General features: G+C 32.2%; 1 protein-coding gene across 1 annotated transcript in view; it reads left to right on the top strand.

The window, feature by feature from the left end:
• Nucleotides 1–18,032, top strand: part of LOC149420702 (matrix metalloproteinase-2-like) — a 701,246-nt gene that overhangs the window by 24,601 nt on the left and 658,613 nt on the right. The window lies entirely within an intron of this gene.

Raw genomic sequence — 18,032 nt, forward strand, 5'->3', positions numbered from 1 at the left:
ATGAACGTTGAAATTTGATGAATTGTTCAAATTCTCCGAAACAACCCGTCCTAAGTTTTATTGAACTGTGGACTATGAAACGTTGGGTCTTGGACTCCTTCGTCGCGTCGGAACTTAACCTTATTATAATTATGAGCTCGTAGTTCAGGGATGAACAACCTTTTTTAAAAGTAGATCCAACTTTTTAATATAATTTGAGTGAAAAATATTATGGCTTAAAAACATATTCATGCTAAAAAAATTTCATTCCTTGGCAGAATACCAAACAAAGTAAATAAAGAAACATGTCAGATAATGTTTAACACAATTATATCACCACATTTTAATAACTGTTCAAGTATTCTTTTTCTCTGCAACGAAGAGAAAATAAAAAAATGTAAATATTGCAAAACAAAGCAATGCGAATAATACTCAAGCGCAACATATACAATATACATACGGATAAGAGACATGTTAACTATATATTTTAATGTACTTATCTTTTATACATAAAATTAAAATAAGGATAATGTCTAAGGAACTGAATAGAAAAAAATAAATTACAACCACGAGATACACGGACACGGGACGAGAAATGCAAGGAAAATTAGATTGCCAACAAGAAAAAAATCAAGCACCCAGAAATCTCTCATGTACCAGGCCGTCGAACTGTATAGCAAAATCCCGAAAGAAGTTACTGAGATTGAGAAGATGGTTAAGTTTAAAGAGGAATCGAGATAACATATTTTCCTCAAATATTGATGTTTTTTTTGTTGTGACATATAATATGTACTTACATTTAAATACTTAAAGATTCATACTGTTTGCAAATTAATGTAAGTTTTTATATGTTTCTAAAACTATTAGCACAGACGACTATGAGCTAATTTAAGATTAATAAATAGATTAATAAAAAGATTTATAAAATACAAATCAACGAACGCTGATTCTGAGTATATATGTTTTCAGACTGTATTTATTATTTAATAAATTTATTTGTACAATGCCCTTGAGGTGATTCTTCATGAAAACGGCGCTATATAAATTAGCTAAATATTATTATGTTTTATTTTATATAATTACACATATAATTAATAAATTGTCATTTAAAAACAATTTTGGAGACGGGTAACCAAGTCCCCTGCAATAGGCCACCCCAAGCTTTTCGCTACGTTTCGTTACTTAGCAGGGGTGCCCGGGTTCGTAGGGTGAGGTTTGTCTAGGTCTTGCCTGCTAATAAATAAATACAAATCATCACATAATATGTATGTGATTATTTCGGTGACTTCATTATTCTTCAAATATTTAATTTTAAATATCTAAATGTCCGTAGTGAGGATATAATTCTCCATTTGTAACAAAAAAGAAGACAATAAAATATTTATCATTTTCTTATTTTCTTATTATTTTTATTTTCATTTTTTTTCTTCATTTTCTTATTATTTTTAATGTTGTTGTTACCGAGGGACGAATCACATTTGGGGAGATAAATTCTAATCGAATCCTTATTCTGTAGTACCGCCCAACATAAAATTTGCCTTTTCTCTCCTAAACACGATCATTAAAGAGTATAAATACGCATTATTAAAAATAAATACCGGAATTAATAATGACATATTCAATTAAATGTGTTTCATTTATGTCATTTGCGTGCTAACTGTATCTAAATTTCTCTAATACACAATTAACAGTGTTAATCTCAAGTGACCTCCCATATAAGTAAGATAATGATATATGTCCATCCTACCGCAACATCACGTTCATTAGTCAAACGCATTGTACATATAGTTTTGCATTAGTGATCAACGAACCATGGATGCAATCTGTTGTCATAAGTTGATAATAGGTTGTTTAGTCTATGGTTAGTAATATGTTAGATCAATGTAGAAATTAATTATATGTTTTTACAGCGTCCTTGGGGTGATTTTTCGCAAATACGGCTCTATACAAATCATCATTTTTTTATTATTATTATTAAATCCGGACGCTCACGGTCCGCGGGTCGCATGTTGCGCACCACTGTATTTTTTATACAATTTCCTCTCGGTATACAGATTTAGGCAATGACAAAGGAATTATGTCTTATTTAAATGTATTTGTATAAATTAGACAAGATCCTATACCTACTTACGTATTATGTGGAAACGTTTAAAAAAGTCTGGGTTAAGTTCAAGGGTTGAGGATTACGATTACTAAGTACCTTTTTTGTTCAACACTTCTTTTTCAATTAAAACCTTAAAAAAAGTTTTTTTTTATTAAATGTAAACTTGTGTTTACAAGACAAGGTTTTTATGCAAAGCACAAAGGATAAAAAATTATAATAAGCCATAATTAATTGCCTGAAATAATAAAAGCACTACCTTTCCTATAAACGTAAAGTTGGTTGTTTCAGGTGAAAAAAATCAAAATGCAATAATTGTTGAATGAAATATTAGCATTTATTGAATTATTTGGCGGTTAAAAATAAGCCGACGTAGCACAGTGGTTCCGTGCACCTGACAATTCAATTCCCGTTTGGCGGCATTTTTTTTTCTCGGAAGATTTTTTCAATTTATATTTTTGTTTCAGGCTAATAAATTATTGTTAATAATAATTTGTTAATGTTTTCCTTCTGAAATTACAGGTGTCCCAAAGGTAAACGTTATCCGTTGGAGATGTGATAGGTCAACTCACGACGGACCAGAATAATAAAATATGAATTTAGTAAAAAAATCGTTAGTTTCCGCGATAATTACACTTTTATGAATTTATTAGTATAGATTCATTTTTCTTAGTTAGTTTTATTTCAGAAATTAATAAAAAGTGCCAATAACTCGAAAACTAACGATTTTTTACTTAAGTCATATTTGTATATTCTGATCCGTCATCCGACTTTCGGGAGAGCCTGTATAAATACATTAAATTATTATTATATTAAAGTTCCACAAATTGCGATGATTCTACAAAGGGTTTTGCATAAAGGATAAGGGGTTAAATATGCATCATTAAAACATGTCCATGCTTGCAACGAATCCCCATATGGCTTCCATTAATTCGTTTACATTTCGGTACATTTAGCTAACGACTTCCTCCGTCCTGAAAAACTGCTCTAAATCCAACTACGAACTTGCGTATGACAGGCCAATTCGCCAAATATTATCACATACGTCTTCATGAAGCTGCATACGTCTACTGGATACAGACGTCTATATACAGTTCCATATGGACATATACGGCTAAATATACACACGGTTCCAAGTGGCTACTTATTATGAAGGAATTTTCTCTCGTGTCTATGCTAAAAAACCACCAATTATGTAATTGGTAGAACAAGAACGCCAAATCTAGATTCTAAGCGTGTCATTCTAGATGTTTTGAAAGCATTTAGCTGACAAAAAATACTTCTAAGTCGTCCCAAGTACGTTGTATCTACTAGACGTTTTTTTTCCATTTTACCATAACCTAATATATTACTGTAAAATAATTTAAAAAACTTTTTTATAGTGGAATAAGTAAAAGCTCAAATTGTAATATTTAATCATTGAAGACATTGTTAACGACTCTCAAAGCTCTCAGTCTAAGTATGATACGGTTTAAAATGAGGTAAGCTGATATGGTCGAATTAGCTCAGTGGTCAGAGCACTTCCCCGGCAAGGAAGACGTCTTGGGTTCAATTCTTAGATGCGACTGAATCTTTTTCTCCTTCTTCTGTTTCACATATTTCGTTTGATAGTCGTTATTATTGTCTTCAATGATCATTTATAAAACACTATCTGACTTGTACCCGGCGTGACTCGGGGTTTTGAATTATTTGGAGTAAAGTTTTGATGTTGTGAATTCTAGTGAACCGGAAAACTGGATGAATTTTTAAGGTGAAAAAAATATTATTGCAAAGAATTAAAAATATAATTTACGAGCGTCCTCGACTTATTCTACCACCGACTTCCACGTCATAACATTTTCCTAACAGCCTTTCTTCGTTAAGGGTGCAAACAAAAAAAAAAAAAAATTATATGCAGATTAAAAATTGAGAAGCAGTTTATTTAATTATTTTTTTTACATGATAATTTCGTATGCCTGCAAGAAGGCAAAATATATAAGCGTATTGTGACTTTTTATAGAAGATCGCCACAAAACTGTAATAGTGATAAAAATAATTATGCATTAATTTCTTAAAATAAGAGTACTAATTCAATGGCTGTGCTGCTCTGCAATATTGTTTTTCGAGTCAAAATTAGTAGGCCAAACATCGTCTGTCTATTGCTTATCTGACACCTACAACTCTCGCCAATAATACCTCTTTTATTTATTATTTTTATTTAAGTACATAAAACAGGCATGGTGCCCAAAAATTTACATACATGGATGTTTAAATACATAATAATAACAAAATGATAGTAACAAAATGAATAAGCTAAATATGTAGAAGTAAATGACAAATAAGAATGGGTAAAAGGTAAATACAAATATGTTCATAAACGATTTGTTATTGTCACACCTGTACTGGTGAGACACTGATTAGGTACGATAACGATATCACTATGTTATATCGGTCAAAAAAAGATATCAGCAGGTTTTGATTACATTTAACCGTGCTCGGCACCACGACTTGCTCAAGATACCACATGGCAGAAGAAATCTTCTATCACAGCATAGCATGATAAAATAATGTTTTTTTTGGTTATTGAATGTAACTTCTAAAACAGTAGATTTATGTAATTTATCATTAAATAACCTTATAGCTTGTTGTATACCTATCTTTCCAAATGTTAAGAATGTTAAAATAACATAATATATATTGTGCTGTAAATAGATTATTAATCTGTCGTACAATAACGCAATTTTAATTTCCTTTCCACTCTTTTATAAATTTATTATTTATTTCTATCGACAACCGTTTCCTTCTGACAGGAATCCCTAAACCTGGTAAAATGATTTGTAAAAGCAGTACTATTTAATGCAGCAATTTTTTGAATTTTGGTTCCTTGCTTGTAGTATGTATAACAAGGAAGCATGAAAGACGAAACTATGCACTTGAGAGATTTGAATTATTATTCAAGAAGAGGCGAGAAGGTGCAAGGAGATCCAAGAAGAGCTAAGATGTAGTGTTTCTATTGTTTTCAACACTTTTACTGTTGCTCAAGGCTCGTTAGGTGATTGAAACTCTGATGGTTCTTTTACAGATTTATTACGATAAATGCTTATTTCAACCGAGCTGTACAATATTAGTTGGTAACGTGTGCTCGCTAACTGGGTGGTTTTCCGTCTGGCGAGCGCCGCGCACGCTCGCCCGTTTACGCGACCGGTTCGGAAGTGCTCGGCCTTCCCGAGCAGTTCCGAACCGTTTGTTCAGTGTTGCAAGACACTGCATAAGAGAAACTAGAAGAAACAAGAAAATACAAGAAGAGCCAAGAAGAGCAAGATGAACCAGGACGATCCAACAGTAGCAACGAGATACAAGAAGACGCAAGAAGAAAGAAGGCATAAAGAAGAAAAAACAACGCTCAATCAATTTCTTTATTGCTGCCCGTCCTAAATTCCAATAGCGACTTTTAGTTACTTGACTTAGTTTTGCATGTATACCGGTCGATCAAACTCCAACCTCCTTCCCACCCTCAAAGCACATGTTCCAAGTTCTAACAAATCAGTGCCCCCTGGTGTACCAGTCGCGCCAGTGAGGAGTGCTCCTGGTTGGGGTGGTACAATAGTATCGTATCGTATCCTGTGAACAGTGCTACCAACCAAACAAAAAAAATCAATTATGGTAGTTAAAATCAGTAATGCTCCGTCCTTCTATAATCTTTTCTAGAAAAGCACTAGAGTGGAGGTAATCAACCAACCTAATATTATGGCAGGCCATATTTCAACTTCATAATAATGTCATAAAACATTTATCATGCATGCTCACCGAGTTTTACAAAAAGTAACCGAGTAACAAACTTTTTATAAAGCTCGCTCACTTTAATGTCAACACTTACGTTGTGGGGCTTATTTAAATAATGTAAACTCAACGGTTGAACACCACGTGAATAAACAAACAAAAAACAAAGCCACGCTGCTACAGACACTCTTCTTTATATAGATAGATTAATTGATCAAAAAATCGGCGTTGAATAATTGTAATCTCTACTTCAGAATCTGATTTAGCGTCTACTGTAGGTTCCTTCCTCGGAGGAATTGTTACTCCAAGGTTCTTTCGCTTTGTCGGCTGGTAATTGGCGACACATTGCAAAATATCCTGCAATGTTGAGATCTACTGTGGTCGATCAGCGATAGTCGGAACAAGTCTTGCGTCATGACGGTTCGAGGCATTCAACAAATACCATTCTCTAGTACACATTATACCCTTTAGTTTGCTTTACCTACGTACATCGTGAAATATTTGTTGATTGTCATCTGTCATCAATATTGTTCGTATCAGCCACAAACTGAGTACTAAATAAAGACGATTCAAAACATATAAACAGCTATGAAAAAGAAGGCAAGATCCCAATCTTTTTGCAAACCTTGCAGTTTTTTTTTTCCATTTGCATTCTTTTTGTCAAAATACAGATCTTGCCAGACGGAAATCTTCAAAAATAAATGTATTTATTTATGTTATTAACGACTTTTTTAGGGGCTTTTACATATGAATAGTAAAAATTAAATCGTACATATTTGTTATAAATAACTAAACTGCCTCAGTAACAAGCTTTTGTACTTATTAAGTGGTAAATTAAAGTATTCTGGGCAATGAGGAATACATATGGTAGTTAGTCCCAGAATTTCTGCACTGAAATGAATCCCGACTTCTAGTATTACGTAGTGGAATCCGAAAGCTTATCAATGCAAGCAATTCTGGACTATCTAATGCACTATTTAGATTTTTATATAGAAATACTTAGTCAGTGAAAATCTGTTTCTGTCCGACAATTTGATCATAGGTATAGAGTATAGGTATTCGTTTAAAAAATAAGGTGAATACTTAAATACAAAAATAATTCATTAAAAAAAAAAATTTAAAAAAAAAATATATATCAAAAAAAAAAAAAAATTAAAATTTTTTTAAAAAAATTTAAAAAAAAAATTAAAAAACTCTTTTTTCACTTTTATGAAATCACAGCCAGATAAATAGAGTTTAGTCGCTATTGACCGTTTCCAAATGTTAAAAAATATATTTATTCGGTGGTTCCATGTAATTTTTTTTATTTTAATAGGATTTACGTTAACTTAATATTACCCAAAAAAACGAACTATAATCCAAAATTTGACGATAATATTAGTTCTGCAAGTATTTTTTGGTTTTGTTATTGTTACAACTGTTTCGGATTTCAAGGCCATATTCAAACTGTGGTTATAGCCACGTTTTAAATGGAGCAAAAATTAAATGAAGTTCTACGAATTAAACACAAAAACAATAAATAAATATTTAAAAATGTTGTATAACATTTGGATTCGGGTCGTTAACAATAAAACTCCTTATGTAAAGGTTTAAATTGCCACCTGTTTTGATTTATGCAAGAAAAAATCATCGCCAAAAATTTTATTTTGAGAAGTTCAGGCACATATATTAAAATGGTTTACGATCATTTTCCAAAAAAAAATTATATTTCCACATTATACAATAAAACCATAACCGAAAAGGGATTTGTAAGTAGATCTTGAACTTTAAAGCAGTTTTCATAGTACTAATACTTTATTTTTTTTTGGAGTTATTATTTCAAAGGCCAATATGTGTTTACTCGCTGTATTTAATTAAAGTATCTGAAATATTTCCAAGCGATCAAATTTTAAAACCAAAAATATATTCGCTTTAATTCTTCTTCGTCCCTTTTTCTGCATTTTCAGCTGATACCGTTTATTAGCATATTGCAAATAAAGCTCACTGCACATTATCTCCGATGTGCAGGATCATAGTCGTGAAGCAATTGTTTGTAATTAGAGGCTTATTATGTTTACATAATGAAGGTCTGCTATCGTTCCATCTGCAAGATTAGTTCTGCATCAGTTTACATTATTCTGCCTGGCCATTTTCTTACATGATCGTGTCCATTGACCCAAGTGGCACCCGACGGTGAACGTGGACATAAATTACAGCAATATGGCACTAGGGCTGCACAACATGCAGCGGGCGACATGTTTATATTGTTTATGGTCAGGGATACTTGACATTTTTGCTAGAAATTGATTTTACTTAATTGAAATGTAAATATATGTATACGTACGTATTATCGTGGATATTGTGCAAGTACTTAATATCAGAAGGAATTTTATATTTAAACGCGGAGCAAACACAGTGAATTCCAGTAACAGGCAACAACTGAAGTGATTGAACTTTAGTCAACCCGTTGTATGCCCAGTGAGTAGAATTCCGAGTTTTTTATTTGTTAAACGCCATCTCCGAACTTGTGGATGAAGTTGCTGATCAACGAGTTAATATTTTCAGGAATGCACATTTCGGATAAGTTAGGCGGAGCCATCTGTTATTTGCTTTAAATACCACCCAGCAAAGCTGTAACTTGTCATCAAGATGTATAAATTAAACCCAAAATTTATACATACAATCTTTTTGAAGATTGTTTTCATTATATTTATCAAACAAGCCTTAATAAAATAGTTTTTTTTTGTGTAACAATACCACATTTCGTTGATCTTCAGTTTCTTATTTAATTTTCTGTATTTTCTCGTACCCATGGTTTATTATTTATGAAGCTTCAAGATGTTGTAAGTTTTAAGTCGTAACGCATCGCCGGACCTTGGTCTCGGAGCCAACAAGGAAACACGAATGCATCGCTGCCTAGTTATGTCAAACTTGTGTCAAGCCAAGCAAAACGTAAATATTGAGACATTAGCATGCGACTGCCATGGAGAAGGCTTGAAGAAGATTGCTTCTTGACCCATTAAGGCCTGTAGCATTGCCACAATGCCGTACCGTAGTAAGTGCCCACCACGGCTATCAGCCAGCCGAGCAGTGAGCACCGATCCGCCCGAACCGTTGAAGCAAATTGAGCTTGATGCTAAACAAATTAACAAGTCTAGATTTCATTTCAAGTCGCCGACATGCTGGGGATTATCATTGGCTGAATGCAGGGTGTTTGGTAGACTATACGAAAAACTTACAGGGAAGCTTATCTAACTTACAGTAGATAATCAAATCAATCGATTAAAAATAAAAATAATTTAGCTTTTTCAATTTTAACGTTTTGCTTGTTTTATATATGACATGTTTCATCCGCAGTACTACATTCACATTAATTTTGTTGTTTTACACCTAATATACGAGAAACTGCGGAAATTGAAACATGAGTTATGTGCTAGTATTGTTTAGATTAACCCAGATTAATGCAGATTGACGTGTATTAATGTAGATTGTATGGTGATGGTTTTCAAATATAATTTTGTCGTAAACATAAATTTCTGCATTTTTTAAATAACCAATTATTATAACTAACGTGGTTTTGCAATGTGTTTTCAATGTAAAAGGAACACGATATGGCGGCTTCAAAACCCTACATGTGCTTTGGTTGTTTTAAAATATGTTTTGTTGGGTCAAATATTTCGGACAGCATTGTAAGTACGTTTGAACCTCATTCGTAGTGGTAAATACGCTCAGTATCTCACTGGGCCACACCACTATTGCATTGAGTAATACGGCTTTAGCTGTGCTCAGAACCTTTCCCACATTCACTTGATACAGCATTGAAACAACATAACTTTTTTTTATTTTATTAAAATTTACAAAATAAGCCAAAAAAGTCCCGAAACTAAAAGAAACCAGTAGTTTGACTAACGGGTGCTTTCCTTTCAAAATTTTGGTACTTATATCTGCATACAAACTATTTTAACTCAAATGAGACATAAATAACAACATTACATATTTAAACATAAAACAATATTTCATATAATAATCTGAAACAAACAATATATTATAATAAAACAAATATGTAACTTTTTTCCACTTTAATTTTATTGTCCGTAACCGGTTTCAGCTCGTTAAAGCCATCCTCAGACTGGTACTAATTATTCTTAGTCTACGATTTATATACATAACATATGGATGAGGGGGAGAGGGATGGTCTATAAGAGTTTTTAATCAATTATATTAATTACATTTGTTACTCGATAAGTCGTTTTAGACTTATCGATTTTTTTATTATTTTTTTTATTATAAATTCGACGGTCTATAACCCCCCCGTATGTTATGTATATAAATCGTAGACTAAGAATAATTTGTAGCAGTCTGAGGATGGCTTTAACGAGCTGCAACCGGTTACAGAAAATAAAATTAAAGTGCAAAAAAGTTTAATATTTGTTTTATTATAATATATAATATATTACAATGGAATTCCACAGTTTCGAAAATAGAAATATTAAAAAAGATACAAACAATTTCTTTCAGCTAGTTATGTCAAACCATTCATTAACGGTTTTATCTAGATGCAACTTTTAGCCATTCGCTTATTTACATAACTAGGAATCATAATATAATCTGAATAAATTTTCCGTGTGGAAAATAAGGAGAAGTAGAGATCACTGAAGCCCTCAACTGGTCAAGTTTCAAAAGCGTCCAGAATGTCGGAAGTCTACTGCTCTGTATGCAGTCTATACTTGAGAGGAGTAGTGTGAAACAAATAGGCATTTATGGCGATGCCATACGTAGTAATGCAAAATCATGTGTTTTTGGTTTGAAAATTTGGACGCCTAGAAATGTTTCAGATGCTTTAATTAAATACTGCGAGTAGAATACATCTTTGCCTTTGAAAAAATCGAGTATTTTTTAGATAAGTCTTTTTATAAGCCTAGAAAAAAATAATGTATAAGGCCTATGAAAACTGCTTTAAAGTTCAAAATCTCCTACTTACGAACCCATTTTGGGTTATGATTTTATTGTATAATGTGGAAAATTAAGTTATTTATAAAATGATCGAAAAAAAATTAAATATTTATTCCTGAACATCGACAAAATAAAATAAAAGGCACTTTTTGGCCATGATTTTTTCCTGCATAAATCAAAACAGTCGGATGGTGTTAAGCGGGAATTTAAACCTTATCGCCATCTACGTAAGGGTTGTTAATGATAGCGGCTTAATTTAAAATATTAAACGTCGTAGTGCATCGCCTTAAGTACGCTGTTTTTGGAATAGCGGAATTTTCCTTACATTGTTTTTACACTAAAATCTTTGATCCAACTTATTGCTTTAAAAAAAAATGTGTCCCCTTCCAAACGCCGTGTAAAGATTGAATTCGTAATGTATCTAAACAAGACGACTTTCACAGTAATAACTACAATATCGCAATTGTTTGCTGGTAATGTTTTAGTAATTAGTAATTACCCCAGCAAACTCTGTTGATATCAACTTGTACTGTTTATAAATAAACAAATACCCATTGCTAACATCGATAGCCACGTGTAAAATAAAGCTCTTAAGCACAATTTGAATTGCAATGAAAAATGAAGTAATCAAGAGTGAAATTAACGAAAAATTTCAACATTTGATTTATCAAACACCTTGAAGTTGAAATACAATATCTTGTCCTGTAGTTGAAAAACACAATAAATCAGAGTCGATGAAATGTCGTTGACAGTGTGCTCAACAGATGGCGCCTGATTTAGCCGTCACAAAACCCGCGAATGAAAACGTTTCCGCCGGAGAATAGGTTTCCTGTGCGGGGAGGGGTGGATTTCTCGGAAATAGGCTTTCTATAGGAACATGAAGCTTATATAATATGATGCTGAAATAGCTGATTTTCATCAAAGGATAGAAATTCGACGTATTTCTCGTTGACAAGCTTCGCGTTTCTATTTAGTGATACATAATGTGCAAAATTGAGTTTTAAATCAACGACGTTGTGGCTGGAGGTAGTTATACCATGTAGATATTTTTAAAACTTATTTATAATAGATTTTATTTAAGAATAGAAAAAAAGGGTTACATAGCGGATTAATATTTTTTTATACAATTAACTGCATTTACATAATATCTATCTGTGTGTCTTAACTAACTAACCATCACGCCGTTTCCCCGCAGGACGGACCGCCAAACAACTCGGTCTTGGGCACACACTTATTGCATCATTCACATTCATACATTGTCTCATACATACTCTTCTATTATTCTGACTCTTGACATGGCCCGACTCGAGTATATGATTCACTTGATAGGGCGTCCTCGACTTCTGCTACCATTAACATTTGTATCATATCCTCCTTACACTCCTTTTTTCGCTCATTTGCTCTACATGCCCAAATCATCTAAGCGCCCCTTTCTTAATCTTACTCATTACGCTTACATCAGCCTCGCACTCTCTGCATCTTATTCCGAGATTGACATTTTGTTCACTTGACCTTCTAAACAAGAGGTTGGTCACTGTCTACACGAGATTACTAAAAATCATCCTATATCATTTTACCACCCCATAATACAGAATACAGCCAGGGTAACGCCGGGTCCTTCAGCTACTATAAATAATAAAGAAACTTTCAAAATTTTCTATTTTTTTAAACAAATTTATGTATTTAATTTATTAATTTAAATTTTAGAATTGACATTATTGCCATTTATCTTTACAAATGACATATTTTGAGGTATTTGCGGGGTACATAAATCGGCGATTTTTCCGCATAACATTAAATAAAAAAAGGACGTATAGTATTGTTTTACAAAGTGTAGATTTTATATTATTGTAGAAAGCAATCACTTTGTGGTTTGACATATTTAATAAAATAAAATACTTTTTGTTTTAAAACCATGAGTTTTTAATAATGTTTAGAACCGACCGGTTTCGCTTTACTCCAGCATCTTCAGGGTACGAATTATTACTGTAATTGTAATTATTACAGTAATAATTTGTACCTGAAGATGCTGGAGTAAAGCGAAACCGGTCGGTTCTAAAAATTATTAAAAACTCGTGGTTTTAAAACAAAAAGTATTTTATTGTTGATTTTATGATTAATGACTTAGTAGAGGAGACATTTCGTCGACAAATTAAAAATATTTATTGTTATTTTTACGTCTATAAATATTTACATATTCACATAGATAAATCATAAAGTTTACATAAATATATGATTTACAATTGTTGATGTTATATTCTTTGTTTGTATTCTTTTTTTCCCTTTCTTGTATAAATAGATTGGAATTGAGTTGCGTTGGATTGACGTGAAATGAATACGTTAAGGACGTTCTGATAATAATAAAAATAATATTTGGCTAATTTATATAGCGTCGTTTTTATGAAAATTACCTCAACGGCGCTGTACAAATAGGTAGGTATAATATTTTCAGCGCATAAAATATGCATTGGTAAAAACATGCACCAATCACATTTATCTTAGTACCTAATTTGTATAGCTATTTTTCTCCAACTTTCATCACCTAACCATTTTTAACTCGACCATTTATCATTTAATCTGTCTGTAAATTTGTTTGTTACCTTCCTGTTGGTGACTTTGTTGGATACTTTTATTCCGCATGACCGTGGTTTTTACAACGAGCTGTCAAAACGAAATATTCAATATTATGGTATCTACCGGATTAAAGAAAGTTTAAAAAAATAATAATTATAATAAATGTAGTGGCATTACTTAAAGTTTCAACGTCACTTAAAACGTTTCTCAGAATTTGAACAATTCATCAAATTTCAAAGTTGATTTTTAAGTTCTGTGAAGGTTATATCCAAGTTCTGTTACTATTTCAGTTTTGTGAAGCAACTGTTCAATAATGATATAATAATAGAACACGAATAGAACCTTCACAGAGCATGAAAATCAACTTTGATATTTGATGAATTGTTCAAATTCTGTGAAACAACCTGTCCTTAGTTTAGCAATTATATTTTGACTCATGTCATATAATATCATGCTATATATTCCACATAATAATAATTTGGATGATTTTTATAGTGCCGTTTTTGTGAAAAATCACCTCAAGGGCGCTGTACAAATATATAATAAATTTCTATAATGATCTATGCTATTACTAACTATATATTGAGATAATATACAGTACAATACTGACGTGGTAGGTCACTTGATGTTAACACTTATTTATTTAATTAATATTGCTAATTGTTTATTAGCAATTTTAGATTTAGGATTTAGGACATAATTGGAAAATTGAATATAATTGGATTTTCTCTCAGGAATTGTATATTTAATTTAAGGGTAAAATAGCTTAAAAGGGTAAGTTTGTAGTTTAGACCAGAATTCTGTTGGACTTGTTATGGATCTTAGTTTTGTATGTTTATGTCGATATCTCCTACAGTGAGGAAAAATCGATTTGGTTCACATTAACTTCATTTATGAAAGATTCAATTTCGAGAATAAATAGATTTGTGGATAAAGAGGGAGATCGATATATAGCCAATACTGAATATTTTTTTCCCCTTAAAGCAAAAGTTGCATGAACAGCATAAAGCCCCGTATTCGTGGTAAAAATTAGTTTAGCAACAAAGTTGAATCAACGTGTTGCGGGGTTGCTGTCAACATGTTGCTGGCAACACTGCGTGTTGCGGAGTTGATAACGGCATGTTGACAAGCTCTCGCCCGACGAGCGTAAACATCAGTTTAGCAACAAATGTTGACGTGTGTGGACGTGTTTGCAACAGTTTATAAACATGGCAGTAGTGTAGAGCAATGATAAAATAATGCAATTAATAGAATTGTTTCAATCTTAACCATTATTATGGGATTCTTCTATAAAAGAATACAAAGAAAGAAACAAAAAGAACGATGCATTCGAAGAAATTTCTCAAGCCCTAAATGTACCCAAAAAAGACTTGGAAACTAAAATACATGTACTGCGTACTCAGTTTAATTTTGCTGGTCAATTGTTTTGATACTCTGAATGTGTAGAAAGAGAACTGTATGTTTCTCCAGTTGCAAGATATCGTAATGTAATAGCCAGCCTCGTTTGAGGTGAAACTGGCTGACGAATATTTGTTTCCCTTTTGGCTATTGACGGACCAATCATTTCCAGAAGATGTTCGAAATCACTTTTCGACATTCTCGTAAAGTTAATAAATGATCCATCTGTCATTCTGAGGTCACTCATCAAATTTACTCTTTGCAGAAGATAGTTTCGAATCCACCATCTTTTTCTCTTTTTTTAATTGAAATCCTATTCATCAGATACAGAGAACACAACAACACTACTTCCTCGGGCAACATTTTAACGCAGACTTGTGTGTGGACAACCTGTGTTTATTTCAACAAAGTTTCCAGCAACATTCTCTCCGCTCATCAACAATGTTGATCAAATGTTGCTAAACTAATGTTTACCATGAATACGGGGCTTTGTAATGGAATTTTGGTATATTTACGTTTATGTTGGATAAAGATAGAGTATTATAAAATAAAGTAAGGCTATCATGCGAGGTATGTCTAGAGGGTATTGACAAGGTATTAAAGTTAGGTAAGCTGAAAGGGACACATTCTCGCATGTACTAGTACTTCAATAATTTAGTTTTACTCGGGAGATATTTTCAATTTGTATTGATATTACAGGCGACCAATTAATGCTTAAAATAATTTATTATATAAATTACTAATGATGTTTCTCGCAAGTTCCGTCTAGCAACCGCTGGATTATTGCTATCAAGATCCTGCTAGATAATTGGTTTGGTTTTCATATGTATCTTCAAACAGAGCTGGTACTCTCTGCTGATTCGATTCGACCTTTTTATTCTTATATTTACCTCATTTTTTAATGTTTCCCGTAATATATTGGTGTATAACTTATTTATGGATACCGTGAAAAAAAAAATTAAAAAAAATTACATAAAGGATTTATGCTTTATGATTATTACGTGATTATTTAAGTACCTACTTACACATTTTATAATTTCACAGAAAATTTTGGTTTTGATTTAAGAAATTAGAAACATACTTTTTTGGACGCGAGATCTACTGTTTACAGAACAACTAGTTTAAGGCGAAGATTAATGCTAAATCACTATTTGATTAATCTTTATAACGAATTGGTGTACATTATGAATACCAAAAATATGCTTTAGATACATTGAAGGTTTTCCTATTGTTTCGCTTGATTAGAATACAAATAATAAAATAAAATACTCAATAAAAAATATAAATGTAAACTACTAAAAAATATTTTTTTGAACAGAAATATATGAACGCGTATCGGAAACAACTTCAAAAAATACAGTATTATAGCTAAGATTATCTGTGACAGTTTCACTTTATTAACTTTTTTGCTTTCTTATAAAATTATTTACAAAATAAATAATAACCAGTTTTGTGCTTGAAATCGAACGTTTCTAGACACCGTTTATCAAGCGATTTTAATGCCTATTACCTTCAATATAAGGTATACCAAGAATATAAACATTTTTGGCTTGTAGCTTCCGCTTAAGGTTTGGATAGAACCACAGACATAGGAATTAATAGACGAGAAGATAATGGCGAGGGGTAAAATCAACTGTTGAAGAACGAAGGGGGTTAAGCTGACTGTGATTCGTCAATAAATCAATCTGACAGTAAATAGGCATCTCGCATTATAATATCACCATTTAGTTCTTAAAAGTAAAATCTGCTTTTGAATGAATAGACATTTTTACATGGGAGCGCAAATTACTCGCCACGTTATGAACTAATTTGCGAAGTCCAAATTCGGCAAAGTAAATTTCTTCTGTTTGCAGAGTCGTAGTTAGTTTCAGAGTATTTAGTTAAGACACTTTTACAAATGTTTCATAATTTACCTACCCCAGTAAACAACGATGAGCACACTTGAGAATCGCTACATTGTGATGTGATAGTATATGTTTCTAAAACTGATCCATATAATACGGTGTGAATAAGCTTAAAATAAATTAAAATAATGCTTACTTATGGAATGTAATACGACCATTGGGTTTATTCTCTTTTTCACATCTATTTTTACAAGTTTTCATATCACAAGTCAACATTTTGCCGTGTTATTTCGTAAAATGAACCGATGATGCTTCGACCATAGTTCGCACAAGAATGATGACGTCACGTTTTCAAATTTCACTTGAGGCCATACGCGAGCCCAGCCGGCTCCAATGGAACCGGTATGGGGAGTGGGGATAATACGCTTTTAATCACTTAGGGCAGGTCTACTAATATTCATATGTCTATGGATAGAACCCTAGTACCGAGTAGCAACTAGTAACCACTATTGTGTTGCGCATTATTCAATGAATAATATAACAGAATGATACTGATAGACTCTCTCTTTGTCTATTGTTACAATATAATAATATCAACATGTTTATTGGCCATTTAAAGCTCGTCATAATAATATGATATCCTTGAAAAGTAATGCATTATTATGAACAATATTTTATCATGAATAAATAACATTTGTTCTTCCGTTTTCTGATGTCTGACCCTTTTTATTTATGGTTTATCTGAGGTTATCATATTTTTATGTTTATTAGAATAAAACAACTACACAATTGTTAATAATCTTGAGGATAAGTGCAAGACTGTCATAAAACATAACAATTTAATAAATACTTTGTATTTCAATTCATCCAAAGAAAGTTTGTTGGTTATATATGTAATGTGGGTGAATTGGAAGAAGGAATTCTCACCTCGTTCCCACAACTGTTTTAATGCATGTTTAGATAATTTTATAGCGCCATTCTTGCGAAATGCCAATATCAGCCCAACGGAGTTTTTTAAGGGTGGAATATAACTGAAAACTGTAGTTAAATTACCTTTAATTTAATTAAACGATTGTTTTCGTGTAGCCACCCATGAAGAGGTTCAAATCTATGCAATGAACTACCTCGAATCATCATATTAAGTACTTGGGTCTGTCTCTAAAAATAAAGTCTCTTAACTATATTGCCTGCACACTCTATAACTCCCTTCCAGGTATGTAAAAAACAGCGAGCATAAAGTGTTGCCAACTCAACTACTTCAAAATATGCTAGAGTGATGGGAAAAATATGCCAGAAAATGCTAAATTACTTTAAAAAATGCCAAAAAAAAGCCAACATAAATTTAACTTATTATTTATTGAGAAATAGAGTGATGGGAAAAATATGCCAGAAAATGCTAAATTACTTTAAAAAATGCCAAAAAAAAGTTAACATAAATTTAACTT

This window comes from Hesperophylax consimilis, chromosome 10 (genome assembly GCF_061612785.1).
Source record: "Hesperophylax consimilis isolate HC1 chromosome 10, BYU_Hcon_1.0, whole genome shotgun sequence".
In the NCBI taxonomy this organism is placed as follows: domain Eukaryota; kingdom Metazoa; phylum Arthropoda; class Insecta; order Trichoptera; family Limnephilidae; genus Hesperophylax; species Hesperophylax consimilis.